The following is a 15,872-nucleotide window of genomic DNA, read 5'->3' as shown; positions in this document are numbered from 1 at the left end:
AAGCCAGCAAACTGGAGGGCAGTTCTGCCTTCAGGAATACTAGCAAAATGGGTATTAGTAATGCCTCTAGGTCAAAACTGTGTCAAACAAGTCTGTGTGCATCACAAGGTGGGGTAGGTGTGAGGAGAAGTAATTCAGCAACAACGACAGGGACCACTCCATACGGTTCTATTTAAATAAATTTCCTCAGTTGAATAAGTTATTAGTTCTTTCATCATGTACCATGGTTATGATAAACTTTAGTGCCAGTTATTTTTCCTAACTTGACAGATTCAGTTTCCCAAAGTGTGTAATAAAAGGTTAAGAAATACAGCTGCAAGTATAGCTAGAATGCACCAGCTAACAGCTGCTCATCTGGAAGATAATTATGAAGGGTTAGCAGAATTAAACAAGGACTGTTCTATTTTGAATGAAAGGGGACAGAGCAATGAAATTCCTCTTGTAAAGGCCATAACATTCATTCCCATCGAGCCCCCTCAAAAGGTGATATATGATATGAATATTAATAATTCTAGCTTACCCAATTCAGTTTGCTTCAAGGCTTGCTGCATTCTCAGATGCTGCAACAACATGAAAAAGCAAAAACTTGACAGCCTTCGAGACATTTGAGACCTTTGGCATTTCTCCAGCTATTTCACAGTGACAGGCCACCCAGCCTAACAGCTGTTGAAGTACATGCACCCTATTGTATAGATTACATTTCCATTCCCTTTGCTGTGACTCACAGCAAAAGAGAATGTGATTAAAAAAAACCCTAAAGTTTCTGCTTTTTACCTGCCATGGTTTTTGTTGGCCATATGCTGCACTAGGCAAGAGGTATTTTCTGTTCCGAGCACTAAACCTGGAACAGGTACAGATTTAATAATTAACAAGAACTTGAGGAGAACATTCGTGTGTGATGCATGACACGGAGAAACTCAAAACGGATGAAGTCCAATTCAGTTAGTAAAGGGATTGAAGAGAGTTTCCTATGCTGCCTGTCACAGGGCTCAGTCAATGTATTTTAAAACCTGAATCCTGGACTGCAAAGAGCAGGACAAAACTTGGCCAAGATTTTCAAGAGCAACTAGTGATTTTGGAAGTCTTGATTGATCAACACGCCTTTAAATGCCTGATTTTCAGAACATGCTCAGCACCAACCACTGAAAATCAGGCATCTTTAAGGTGTGTCAAGGTAGGCACCCCAAACTCATTAGTCAGTTTGCAAGTCTTGGCTATTGAATTGTCATTGGAGGGGACTTTCTCACGAGAGTTGGGGAGGGGATACCTATGTGGGTATGGTTACACTTTGAACTGCAGGTATGAATTCCAGCTTGAGGAGACAGATCTTGTCTCCAGCGGCTAGCTGTGATCGAGCTAGTATGGTAAAAATAGAGGGTAGCTGCAGGAGCAGTAGAGGCTAGACTCCCTGCATACATACCCCACTAAGACGCTAGGCACATACTTCAGTGGCTGATCCCACCTGCTTGCTCATGCACTCTATTAGCGCGCTAGCTCAATCCTCAAGCTTGGATTTACACCTCCAAGTCAAGGTGTAGACATACCCCTATGTCATGTGACCAGAAGAAAACCAGGAAGGGAAGTTTTCCTTAGGAGTAGAGGGAGCTGTATGGGAGGAGCATGCTGAGCAGAGAGTTGTGGGCAGCATAAGGAGTGACCATGTGGGAAGTGTGGCAAATTGCCGGCACTACTTTGATGGGTCTTATGCTTTCTCTTCTTGGAGAGGACTCAAGGCACCATTTCTTGCCCCTGAACTGGGGTATTAACTGCCCCACTAGTGTCCTAGAGGAGGGGAGTGGAGAGGGAGGGACCCGGGCCCACCCTCTACTCCGGGTCCCAGCCCGGGGCCCTAGGGATAGCAGTAAACCGCTTGAATTAGCAATTCCTTCCCCTGGGCTACTTCCCTCTCTTGCCCTAACACCAATCCACTCTGCTTCAACTCCTTTCTTTGTCTGATTGAAGCAGGGCGGTTTTATCAGGTGACTGGCTTCAGGTGATCTAATTGGCTTCAGGTGCTTTAATTAATCTATAGCAAACTTTCTTCCCTCTACAGGGAATAAGGTTCCCTTCTAGCACTCTCCTGCTGCCTTCTGGCCATGCTGTATCACAGAAGCAATGTGTGTTTGGTGTCTGGTGAGTGCAATAGGCAGCAGTAGTGCCTGTATCACAGGCAGGCTGACCGAGCACTCACAGTGGTATGACAATTGCGGCTCCCAGCCACTGTCACTGTAATACTCTGATTAGAGACACAAGCATATAAATAATTAAAAGAACTAATGCATCGGTCTTTGAATCAACTGCACCTATATTGCCAGTGGATAAGTCAGCAAGTACAGCTGTGCTCTGCTACAGCCTTACAAACCTTCACTTGGAACTCTGACAAAGACCGTAACTGCTATATTGCAGTAACTAGCTACCAAGGGACACAGGGTGAGCCTTCACTTTTCCCATATTCGTGACAATTTGTGTCACATGCACCCCACTCTCTTTTTGTAAGTACTTCATAAAATGTACAGGGAAAATATTAAGCACACAAAGTCCAGGAGGCATCCCTGCTTCTTCAATTTTCATCAGTTTTGCAAGCAAGAAATCCTAAGTTAACTGTGTCAAATGATTCTAAATATGAAATTCTCTCCAAGGAAACAGAAAATCCAGAACGAGAACTCGGGTCCTGCTATGAAATACTTATAGCTCAATGCTCTGTCCACACGTTAACACTGTAACATCACACACTTCCCACAATCATCAGTGCTTCATACTAGCACAGAAAGTTGGGAGAGACAGTAACTAATCCTACTGAATCAGATAGCATTATCCCAAAACGTACTGCTCTCCCCCATCTTTCCTAAACTCCAAGCTGCCCTCCCTTACCTCTCCCTCAATTCAATGACCTTCAGACACAAGCAAACAATTTTAAATCTTTGCCCCTTCTGCCATCATATCTACTCGCAAATAAAATAGCCCAAAAGATGGTTCAAGTGAAAAAAAATTACCTTCCTGTATACCTAAAACTCACACCAGCCTTTTGGGAAACTGTAATCAGTGACTCAGTTCACTGCATACTGGAGTTATTTTATGGTGTCCTTCATATCCAGAATACATTTCCCACTAATCATGCTAGTTAACAGAAAAGCTGCACAAGCCAGTGACCACCTCTGGCCTAATATCTATCATTCCATACAAAGCACCACCAAAGAATGGGGAGATCCTGCTCCCCTACTTTCCCACACTGTGATATCACCACAGGAGGAGGTTCAGGTCTTCTCTGCATAGTCACTTTCTACTGTGAAGTGTTCAGAAGGGAAAGCTCAGCATTGCAAGGGGCAGAGCTTTATTCCACAGTAGGGTCATTCTAGCAGGAGCTTGCAGCATCCAGCGAGACCCTGTCACCACACAGGAAGTCAGCCTGACCTTACACAGAGGACCATTCAGAAAATAGTTCTTCACTGAAAAGACAAAAATTCCTTGTGAAAACATCACTCCCTTAAAAAGCAATTGGTCAGTGATTAGAAGGTTGTTTTTCCACTTTCCTGTACTGGGAACTAAAAATCAGGGCCCTGCTCTACAATGCAGTGGTTCGGCCAAGCAAAGAGCCATTCCGTTTTCCCTTTTGCCAAGATGCTGTTTAAATCTGTTTGCATTTCATCAATCCACAAAAATGGTCATTTCTCATCAGCTCTCCTACCTGTCCATCCACCAGGAGAGGGTGCGTGTGACTAGCTGGGACAGTGGAGAGAGGAGACGTCATGAAGGCAGGATCATCTAAGAAGGAGCAGGATGCCAAAGGCACTTGGAACACGAGATGGTTGCCACCCCCAGGCCTTTCAAACTGCAGAGCATAACTCCTGTCTTTTTGTTTAGTGTTACTACAGCGCCGACCACAACGGGGTCCTGGCCCATGACAAGGGCTCCGACATGCTACAGTAATACTACTAATAAATAACTCCTCCAGCCCTGTAGGATTTAGGAGTGCCCCATGGCAGTGGCCTTCCCCAGCTGCACTGCTCTGCTTCTTTGTGGCTTAGGAGCCCTGTTTAGGCCTTGCATGAACAATGAAAGAAAATAGAATAAGGAAACAGGCTAACAATGGACAAAGCATGAATTCACAAGTGGCCTTGTAAATAACATAGTTAGTAGATAAAGAACTAGTAAGAAGAGTAATGTGTGATAAATTGGCAGCTACAGTTTTGTTTACTAGCATATTTTGTAGCTTGTGGACAGTCCAGGATTTGTTTATGTAACACGCATACAGTCTATATCTCTAATCTGATTTATTATTGTGTGCTTTTGGAGTTGTGGTAAACCCCTACACCCACCCCACTGCATTTGAGCTTCATCACTGCAGCATAGTGTGGCTGTATACCAACAATGATATGAATAAAAAAAACTTCAATGACGAATCTGGATTTGAGCTAATTTCTTGGGAACTGAGTGAAAAAGATCTTGGAAAAAAATCCCAGGACCCTGGATGGAAGCAACCCCTTCCTGCTCACTACAGTGAGTAGATGACTTAGCCTCTTCTGCTGTTGCTTCCTTTCCTCTGCTCTCCAGTTTCGGAGCCACTCAGCTTCATGAAATAATTTTGGAACCATCTGACATTGCAAATACTTCCACATAATTCAGTGCATCTGTTTTGCACAAAGGGGAGGCAGAATTTAGTGAGATGAGCCAGGGAAACATCTTCCACTTCATATACAGAATCTAGATGGTTTTCAGCATTTGGGACATTTGTCAGGCATGCTGCGGCTTTCACATTGTGTAATGCTGCAGTTTCAAGGGGAGGCAAAACTCTTCCCCATTGCCACAAAGGGGCTCATCCTACAAAGTGCTGAGTGATCTCAGCTCCACTGAAGCAATGAAGAAGTGGGTGCTCAGCCATTCACAAGTGGTTCTCTGTACCTTAGTATCAGCTTCAAAATATGTTGGTAAAACATCGAGTGCTTACCTGGCCCCTTGTGTGTAAGGTTTGCATGATGCTTTTTTTTTCACTCCTTTTCTTTTGCCAATCTGCAGCCTCTCCCCTAAGTTCTCTTCTCTTCCCTTGCATGTCCTTGGGTTAATTTCCTAGACTCTGTCTTTAGGCTATTAGATCATCTGCACAAATTAACGAAACAGGCTGTCTCTAGAAGGCACTATACAAGTGCAGAGTATATAGTTACACACCCAGTTCTGAGGGTTTCCTCTCAGAGGGAAACGAGCAGTGATTTAAACATTTAAGATAAGGGGGAAGATGCTGGCCTTTATTTTAAAAATGAAGAGAAAAAAAAAGACCTACCATAGTTTCCAAACTCCTTGCTGAATGCTGAAGTGTTTCAGGTTAATTTACACTGCTGCACTCTCTGTAGGAGATTAGGAGATTATTCCCCTCTCCTCTGCTTCCTCAGTGATGGAAGACTGATTAAGACTAGAACTTGTCTCTCTCTTTTTCCTGTTACAGTTTCCCTGCCGTACTTGCCTGATCTCAGGAGAGCCTCTTTAGTAAGCCTCCCTGGGCACCAACATAGCAAGAATTGCATCATTGTCCTTGTCCAGTGAACTCTGTCATACAATCTGTGTTTGGCAAAAACACTGCAAAACTGGTTCCTGGCAAATCTTCAAGCACCCAAAGAGCCACAGCGTCACTTCCCAAACCTCTTTCTTTCTATAGTCACAGGAGATCAGTAATACAGACACTGCAGTATTTCTAGCTGAGATTTTGGACAGCTCACGATACATGACTTAAACTGCCTGTACACCAATAAAATAGCAAAGCAATTCTGAGGTGGAGATTGTGCAGTTGTCTTTGACTCCTCACAGTGGGCCTATGTATTGCTGTGGGTAATATTTTTATGGGTACCCACCCATGTAGCATCACCAGTGCTGCAAATCTTGGGCACAATGGAGTGAGCGTATTCAAATTTCCCTTGCTTTTGGACTGACTCATTTGCACTCTTATTGTTCTGCTGCTACAGAAGACAGTGGCCTGGTTCTATGAAAGTGGAGGGCAATGAAAATGATTAGAGGTCTGGGGCACATACTTATGAGGGGAGGCTAAAGGAACTGGGTTTACTAAGTCTGCAGAAGAGAAGAGTGAGGGGGGATTTGATAGCAGCCTTCAAATATCTGAAGGGGGCATTCAAAGAGGATGGAGCTGGGCTGTTCTCAGTGGTGGCAGATGACAGAACAAAGAGCAATGGTCTCAAGTTGTAGTGGAGGAGGTCTAGGTTGGATATTAGGAAACACAATTTCACTAGGAGCATGGTGAAGCACTGGAATGGATTACCTAGGGAGGTGGTGGAATCTCCATCCTAAGAGGTTTTTAAGGCCCGGCTTGACAAAGCCCTGGCTGGGATGATTTAGTTGGTGTTGGACTAGATGATCTCCTGGGGTCTCTTCCAACCCTTATCTTCTATGATTCTATGTCATTCTTTCTTCCTCAGGAGCATCCCTGAATTCCCACAGTGCTGAGGGGACAACACAACTAGGAAGACAACTCAGGGCATTCTACAAGGCTCAGGAATAATGGAAGTTAGAGCTACCTCTCCTTTTCACTGGACTCTTTGTTCTCAAGGCTACTTTGCCTCTGTAGGCAAGTGTCTGTACTCTACAAAAGGCCACTTCAGCACTACCCAGCGCCTTTCCCATGGGTCACTTTGGTAAATGGTCATCATGGGAGTATTCCCAAAGACCTTTGTATGCACTCACACCTCCGGGCTATATCCGACATCTACCAGAACCAGCCCTTTTCCTGGGTCCATGGTGCCCAGCTTCTTGTCCAAGGCCTTATCTTGCATCTTCTTATTGTAATCTCTCCTTTCTGGGCTTGCCCCCCTGAGCTGCATTCAAAATGCACCTGCCAGAATCCTTACTTGTCTGTCACTTTCATCCTCCAGTCCCCATTCTGAGTCCCTTCTACTGGCTCCGCGTCCTCAAGTGCATCAGAAAGAAGCTTCTTGCCTTCCGCTGTAAGGGATGCCTTAGCCTTGCCCTTCCTTTCATTACTGTGCTCCACTGCCACTGTGGAATTGTAGTGGCAAGGACATCCCAGAAAACTGATAACCTTTCCCTGGGGATGTACAGGGACTGGCACTGGACATGTGTTGTTGCTCCTGTACAGGTTAAGACTCCAAGATAAACTAATTTACTCTGCAAAACTCCAAAACTTTTTAAAATCCAGGGGGAAAGATTAGTATACTGCAAGCACTGCAAATTAGGGTACAACAATTTCACTACTGTTCTTCCTGATAGGTGTTTATACATAACCTTACATCTGAGAAGTTCCATTCAGGTCAATACGATTATTGTTAGTATTTGTATTGCAGTACATCGGGACACTCTGCAAACACATAACCAAATGGTAGTCCCTTTTCTAAATAGGTTATAATCTAAATATAAGACAAAAGACAACAAGGACTCAGAGTACACCACAATTTTTAAAGTCAGTTATTACAATTACAGTATTTAGACTCTGAATTGTGATTTGCTATTTCCTACAGAAAGCAATTCATGATAGAGCAGTACGCACCATAGCTCACATTTATTTCTGTATTATTCAATAGCATATGTTAAACTGCACCTTTAAATGGACACACACACACAGCAAACACAACTGTCATTTTGAATTTTAGTGTAACCTGCTACTGTGGAGAGAGGCAGCTACATGGTGTGGTCTCTTGTGGAAACCTTACTTTTGTTCCCTCTTGTTTTGTTGTGTAAAAGCCACTGCCTGGAAGCAGATGTTTGCTGTGTGTACAGAGGAAAAGAGAACAGGCACCCATACACATTGTACCATTTGGACAAAGACTTCACACTATAATTAACCAAACATGGTAATTCGGTCTCAAGCCATTGAGGTCAATGACACTGATTCTGGAGGAAGAGTTTGAAGAACTGGACTCTTGTTTTTTAAAATATGTGTAAATTTTTCAAACCACAGTTTGATTGACCGCTCAGAACAATGCTGCTGAGAGGCCGTCTTGGGTCACAGACCATCCTGGGCTGCAGCCCAGTCCATTTAGCACAAGGATATTTTCTGCTTTGCTTCTTATATGAAAAGTAGGGGCCAGACGCCATCACCCATGTGAAAGCCAACTCCAGATCTTTCTACCTGTATTTCCCTCAAGACTAGTGATTTAAATACCCATTTAACATTTAGTTGAAATGTTTATGTAGCCTGGGGCTTTATTTTTCTAAGCAAATCTTTAATTTATTTAAAGTAATTGCTTTACATTGCAAAATACAGCACAATGCCCTACAGAAAATATCTTGGGTTTCTTAGAAAAGGACCATTAAACACACCCTCTATGTAATATTTAGCGAGTTTTAAAGAAACAGTTACTTCAAGAAATAAAATTAATGAATATAAACATATAATTAGTTAAACTGCCTTCACTTGATGGGTATGAAATGTTTTAGTTATTTGCATATATCCAAAGTAATCAGTTTAGATTTCATCCCATATGGATTTTGAAAATCTTCCTTTTAAAGGAAACAATACCGTAAGACTTCTCTTTTCCACACCTTTGTGGATTTTGTTTTTTAAATACAGTTACCCTTGTTGACCCAAGCAGTTAGGAGGAGAAATTGCTGATGGAGTCAGGTATGGCAATCCTGTTTATTTACAAAAAACGTATACAAAGTGCTGTTTCCTTAACACAATAGGAATCAAGCAACAGGAGAGAATTTTCTTCCTCCATGTTCCAAGCCTATTTTTCCAGCCAGCACTCTGCCCAAAAAGGCTCTCTTTCTCTCAGGGTCACACTACAAGAGCCTCACTAATCTACTAGAATTCTTTGAGGGGGTCAACAAGCATGTGGACAAGGGGGATTCAATGGATATAGTATACTTGGATTTTCAGAAAGCCTTTGCCAAGGTCTCTTACCAGAGGCTCTTAAGCAAAGTAAGCTGTCATGGGATAAGAGGGAATGTCCAACAAGGGTAACTGATCTCATGGATCAGTAATTGGTTAAAAGATAGGAAATAAAAGGTAGGAATAAATAGTATGTTTTCAGAATGGAGAGAAGTGAACAGTTGTGTCCCCCAGGGGTCTGTTCTGGAACCAGTCCTATTCAGTATATTCATAAATGATCAGGAAAAAGGGGTAAACAGTGAGAAGGCAAAATTTGCAGATGATACAAAACTACTCAAGATAGTTAAGTCCAAAGCAGACTGTGAAGAGCTCCAAAGGGATCTCATAAAACTGGGTGACTGGGCAACAAAATGGTAGATGAAATTCAATGTTGGTAAATGCAAAGTAATGCACAATGGAAAACATAATCCCAATTACACATATAAAATGATGGGGTCTAAGTTAGCTGTTACCAATCAAGAAAGAGATCTTGAAGTCATTTAGATAGTTCTCTGAAAACATCCATTCAATGTGCAGAGGCACTCAAAAAAAGAGAATGTTGGGAATCATTAAGAAAGGGATAGATAATACGACAGAAAATATCATATTGCCTCTCTATAAATCCATGGTAGCCCACATCTTGAATACTGTGCGGAGATGTAGTTGCCCCATCTCAAATAAGATATATTGGAATTGGAAAAGGTTCAGAAAAGGGCAACAAAAATTATTATGGGAATGGAATGGCTTCCGTATGAGAAGAGATTAATAAGATTGGGTCTTTTCAGCTTGGAAGAGAGACGACTAAGGGGGGAATATGATAGAGGTCTATAAAATCATGACTTTTGTGGAGAAAGTAGATAAGGGAGTGTTGTTTATTCCTTCTCATAACACAAGAACTAGTGGTCACCAAATTAAATGAATAGGCAGCAGGTTTAAAACAAACAGTAGGAAGCATTTCTTCACACAGCACAGAGTCAACCTGTGGAATTTCTTGCTTGAGGATGTTGTGAAGGCCAAGACTATACCAGGTTCAAAAAAGAGATAGATCCATCAATCCAAGATGGGCAGGGATGGTGTCCTTAGCCTCTGTTTGCCAGAAGCTGGGAATGGGCAACAGAGGATGGATCACTTGATGATTACCTGTTCTATTCATTCCCTCTGGGGCACCTGGCATTGACCACTGTTGGAAGACAGGATACTGAGCTAGATGGATCTTTGGTCTGAACCAGTATGGCCATTCTTATGTTCTTATCAATGTATTTTTCCATAGTATATTCAACGGAAAGAGTTAGGCTGTCTATACATTGCTCAGTAGTTTTCTGGCCTGTTTGAAATGTTGCTAATATCAGAGGTCCTTAAATCAAAATAGGTTTACTGATGAGGCAACGAATGTATCCTACTCATTAGACATGGAAGGGTATAGCACTAGATTTCTCAGAAACATTTCAATCACAAAATGTATTGGAAAGCAAACACCCATTCTGTCTGCAATTAAAGAGACATGAAATATGTGTCCCTACCTTGGATAAAATAACGCTTTGCATGAACAATGCCTACATGCAGAGCTTTATGAACTGTGTGCAGTCCCACTGAAGTCAATGGGATTGCTCGCAGCGTATAAAGATAAGCACATGCTTCAGTCTTAATTTGTTCAAAGTGAGTGACGGATGGGCAGGCCATCGTTCAACATTGTTGAATGAAAAGCAAAAAGACATAATGGAGAATGAAATTGTTTGAACTAAAAATTGTTGCTAAGAGACAGTAGTGATATTTGGTGAGGTGTATGACAGCTGTAAACACCACTGGCAATTTGCATTTCTGGCTGACTGGCATGAGGAATAAAAGTGATCTCATCATGCATATTGTGCTAAAGTGATCTTACCTCATTGGGTCGCATGTCTGCTGTATGAGTTTCCTCTTCTTAGCTCCCCATGAATGTGCACTCACAGGTCAGGTAACAATCCCTTCTTGGGATCTGATTTGTTAAACCACAAAATAAAGAAACAGTTCCCTTTGGCCTTTCAATGTACAAGTAGTTCTTCATAAGCCCCTTTTTGAGCTCAGTAGTTCATCAGTTCTCTGCCTAGTTACTATGGGGATACCGCCACTAGAACTTCCCTCACTCCCTCATCTCCTTCTCAGGCCACGTCTCACTTGATCCATATGAAGATACCCCATCTCACCCTGGTCCTTCTCTGACCCCCAGGTCTCTGCTGTCAGCTCCTCTTTGCCCAAGGGGCTTTACATGTGGTTTTCCTGTAGTTTACATGCTTGCACCTAGTTACGTGCCCCATCCCTACAGTTCCCACCTTTAAAGTACTGGGGTCCATAAGAGACACCCTGGGGTGCACATATGCGTCAAGGCTGAGGGCTCTGTAGCACACACACTATAGCTAGCTTTTTTAAGGACGCTAGGGGGAAGCCTCTATTTTTGAAACATACCAACAAGACAGGAAAATGTAGAAGAGAGGTCTTGGGTATTAAATGTAGATCAGATTATTAAGAAAGTTTGAGGATGGATTTTGTCTGAGATGCACCCAGTTAGTAGTCAGAGGGTCAGCAACAGCAGGAGAATTAAGGTGTTTCACTTCATGGAGAGAAAGAGTGGAGGGATTTCAGTTAAGCACTGAAAACTTTTTTGAGAAAGGAAGAACCTTTATATAAGGGAGTGTTTCTGCCTTAAACAAAAGGGGAATGAACTGCTAGCAACGTTCAGTTAAAACTTGATCCTATTCTCACTGAAATCAATGGAAGTTTTGCCATCAATTCCAATGGGAGCAGGGTTGGAGTTTTAAATAGGTTTTGGAAGATTGTTGAAACTGGGAGCTTGGGAGAAGCCATCAGGGCCACAGAAGTACAAATGGAACTATGTTGTAGCATGAAGTAAGATAGTAATTACAGTTGCAGTGGGAAAGAGCCAGAGAACTAATTAAATAAAGTAAGTTTCTCATCAACTAACTTCTGACCAAAACAAGATATACAAAATAGTAACAATAACTGCAGATAGCATAATTAAGTCCCAACTTAAGGTATAGAAAAGCAAAAAATGGTGAGTTGGAATGCCTGACATTAAAACAATTCCTAGATATAAAGTGGCTGTGCTAACTTACGGTGGGTTGAGAATAAACCAATAAAGAGGTTCATTGATGGTTATAAACTACACAGGAAACATGAGTTAGACCATAGGAGGTGATGAAGCAGCACTATAGGTAAAAGATTCCATGTGATATAAAACAATTCTAGGTGGAGAGCACTGCGAGGCAGAATCTATATGGCTCTGTGACCGTGTGGACTAGGCCCTGAGGCCCCCCGCTGGAGGCCTTGTAGCCCTGCCAGACCTCACCCCAGAAAAGGGTGGTAGAGAGGTCCTCCAAGCAGCCTAGAGTGGCTGCGTGGGAAGCAGCCGATCAGGGCCCAGCAGGTCAGTATAAGAAGTGCTGCAGGGCGAGAGCAGGTTCGGTTCCTTGCTAGAGCTGGAAGAGTGTGGGCAGTGGTCTAGGCTGGCTGCTGGGACTCCACAAGAACAAGGCCCTGAGATAAGGGTGAAGAATGTGTGGGAGCCATGGGGAAGTGGCCCAGGGAATTATAGGAACAACACAGTTTATTTAAAGGGACATTGCGGATGGCTGCTATCTATAGGGTCCATGGGCTGGGACCCAGAGAAGAGGGTGGGCCCAGGTCACCCCCATCCACCACTGGGAAGGTGGCCTGGACTTCTGGTGAGGCACCCCAGGAGGGGAACTGAACTGTAATGGCCCAGTTGAAGATCTGTAGCCAGAAAGGCCCTGAGGGGGCAGAGACATTGCCACCAGGGAAGGAGCTGTGGGGCACCACAGAAACAAACTGAGAGAGACATTACAGAGGGCACTACGAAAGCCCCGTTGGACTTGTACCCCGAAAGGGGTTTGTGTTCCTTTTATCTCACAGACAGACTGTGTATGACTTGGCCAGAGGGCTGTCAGTGAAGACATGCCACAAACAGGTGGAGAGAGAGAGTGCAGGCACACACACTCAGCCCGCGGGCACTCGCAAGATGTGAGTGCAACCCTGTTACAGGCTCTATTGAGCACACTGAGCTATGGCCATGGCAACCAATGGCAGGATTGCACCTCAGGGACATGGCCTAGAATGACCAGGAGTCCATACATTTATGCTCTGTTTTCTCTGCAGATCCTTGGGGTGTACGCTGGCTGTGTAAGGCTGAAGACCTCTCCTCCCTTGAGGGCAGATATTTTACATGGATTTCATCATACACATATATATCTCACACATGTACATAGGATGACTGAACAGAGTTTCAGCCTGGTCTCATTGTTGCTCCCAGAATTATTTGTGGGAAGAACTGATTTAGCAGGAATGTCTAAATACAGTACCCAAGTTAGATTGTCCAAAGCTCAGCAATTGCCCCAGGGTTTTCGAATCCTGGCTCATAGTCTGTGCATAGAATATATTAATAGAGTTTTAAAGTGGATTATCAAACATTTCAAAATCAGTTTTTCTTTTCAGGTTAATGAGACAAGTGCCTTATACTCTTCACTAATCCCCCCAAACAGGGGACACACTTTTAGCCTCCAATACAGAAAATTGGAAACTGGAGACACAGTAATAAACTGAGATATTGAATTCTCTATCTAACATGTCAATTAGGAAATAGTCCCTAAACAGACAATACTTGACACTTTTTGTGTTAGAAAGTGAGCTGAATTATGTCTACATGATTCAAATAGCCAAGAATGTTGATTTTTTTTAAAATCCACAAACCTATATTTGCTTCATTTTTGCTCACAGTACAGTATCTTCTGATGGGTTATTTAGTGTTCAAATCCATCTGTGCAGCTTGCAAAGGTAAATTACTTAAATGGTTTGAGCTTTCTCTCGTTTATTGTTGCCAGGGGAACCTCTTCATTGGTATTCACCACTATAACATTGTTTGACTTGTATTTCTGAGAGCCAGATGCAACAGTGAAGTGCAGCATTCAGGGAAAAAATGCACTGCAGCATACCTGAAAATAACCTAATGTACTTAAAAAAGGTCACAAAAGCATTGTGGTTTAGGTTGTTTGTTATAATTTCTTTTTGGTCTTTTAGTTAAATAGACTAACAAAATGTACACAATTTGACATTTTCACTGTCATCCTATGCATAAAATTGATCACTTTTGACCACAATTTACATGAAACACTAAATAGTGCTTAACCAGAAGCCCTGGTCAATAAATTGTGTTTCTAAAATAATGTCAATTTAATTTTTCTCTGCTCACCTAATTTTTTTTCCTTTTAATGCTCTTTCCACTATTCAAATTAAATGTATCATCTTCATTATGTTTAGGAATGAAGTCTTGATGGCATCAGTGTATTGTATTTTCAGTTAGTTCCCGTACTCTATTTATTTGAAGACATTTGTTAAGTGGCAGTGTGAGCTCTATGGAATGGCTGTGTTTTACATGTGGACAGAAGGTTATTTGAATTATATGAATGATCCTTTAAAATATATACTGTGTTAATACAGTATCTGATGAATGTAAGGTGCTAAATACCCTTGACTCTGAATGTTTTTAATGATGCTAGCCTCTGGCAGAAGAAATGGCTCTGGAAGGTGTAGATACCCACAGGGTCATAGCAGATATTTAAGCCACAGTTGGTTTTGGGAAACAAGTGTATGCTCACTGTCAAACGACTCAGATCATAGAGAAATCTTTAGGCAAAGGAATGAAGTTTTAAAATGTGATAGAATTGCAGAATCTTGCTGCACTCCAAGTCTTACACATGCTTTGTTTTATATTTACTTCATGATAGCAGCTATTATTATTTGCATGACCATAACACCTAACAGTCTTCATCATGGACCAGCACTCCATTGTGCTAAGCACTGTACAGCAAAATAAAAAGATTGTCTCTGTTCCAAAGAGTTTACAACAGAGGTGGGTAAACTACGGCCTGCGGGCCACATCCGGCCTGCGGGACCATCCTGCCCAGCCCTTGAGCTCCTGGCTGGGGAGGCTAGCCCCGGGCCCCTCCCCTGCTGTCCTCCCTACCCCGCAGCCATGCCACCATGCGGGCAGTGGGGCTGCGAGCTCCTGCCCCTCTGAGCAGCATGGTGAGGGGGCGGCGGCAGCGCACGCATACGTGGCGGTGGAGGGGGTTGGGTAGGGGGTCTCGGGGGCAGTCAGGGGAGAGGGAGTGGTTGATGGGATGGGGGTTCTGGGGTGGTTGGGGATGGGGAACTGGGAAGGGTGGATGGGAGTCCTGGGGGGCCTGTCGGGGTGGATAGGGGCTGGGGGGCAGACAGGGAACAGGGAGCAGGGTGGGATCCCGGGGGGGCGGTTTGGGGTGGAAGGTCCTGGGAGAAGGCAGTCATGGGACAAGGAGCGGGGGGGTTGGATGGGTCGGGAGTTCTGAGGGGGGCAGTCACGGGGCAGGAGGTGGGAGGGGGCGGATAAGGGGGAGGGGCCAAGCTGTTTGGGGAGGCACAGCCTTCCCTACTTGGCCCTCCATACAGTTTCACCCCCTGATGTGGCCCTTGGGCCAAAAAGTTTGCTCACCCCTGCTTTACAATCTAAATACAAGACAAGAGGCAACACATGAAGACAGATGGATGGGGGAGGATGCGGAAACAAAAAATATATGTATATATTGAGCAGAAAATCCCTGCAGCTGCTTTCGGACCTTTGTTTTAGTTTCACAAAACTGAGTTGACTATTGCTTATATTCTACACATTGTTATGCCTCAGTAATGGTAAGTACTTGACCCATAATTCCTCTTGTAGCCTTGATCTAAGGAAAGAAAAATCCATGTACTGACTTAACTCCCCTCAAGAGTTGTAGGGAACTTGCCCTATTCAAGTAGAATGTGGGTCATATTTTGGTCTGAAGGTGAGTGGGATGGGCTCAATCCAGAGAAGTGATCAGAATCTTCAAGTTAAGCCTCACACACATGCCAAACCACGCATTACGTACATTCACTGTGGGGGCCATGGTTTTCTAGACCTATAGCAATACCTTGAAACCCAGAAATAACTGACTTTCCATTTGTTTCTGGGTAAATC

The 15,872-nt window shown here is 43.3% G+C and overlaps 1 long non-coding RNA gene across 1 annotated transcript; it reads right to left on the bottom strand.

The window, feature by feature from the left end:
- Positions 1 to 519: 519 nt before the first annotated feature.
- Positions 520 to 5,278, bottom strand: LOC122458021. The gene is made up of 3 exons (XR_006277837.1): positions 4,946 to 5,278; positions 775 to 841; positions 520 to 560 (listed from the first exon to the last, which is right to left on the bottom strand). It is a non-coding gene; the product is annotated as an uncharacterized LOC122458021 (long non-coding RNA).
- Positions 5,279 to 15,872: the final 10,594 nt, after the last annotated feature.

This window comes from Dermochelys coriacea, chromosome 11 (assembly GCF_009764565.3).
Source record: "Dermochelys coriacea isolate rDerCor1 chromosome 11, rDerCor1.pri.v4, whole genome shotgun sequence".
Lineage (NCBI taxonomy): Eukaryota > Metazoa > Chordata > Testudines > Dermochelyidae > Dermochelys > Dermochelys coriacea.
The sequence above is the reverse complement of the archived record's forward strand: the minus strand, read 5'-3'. Positions and strand labels throughout refer to the sequence as shown.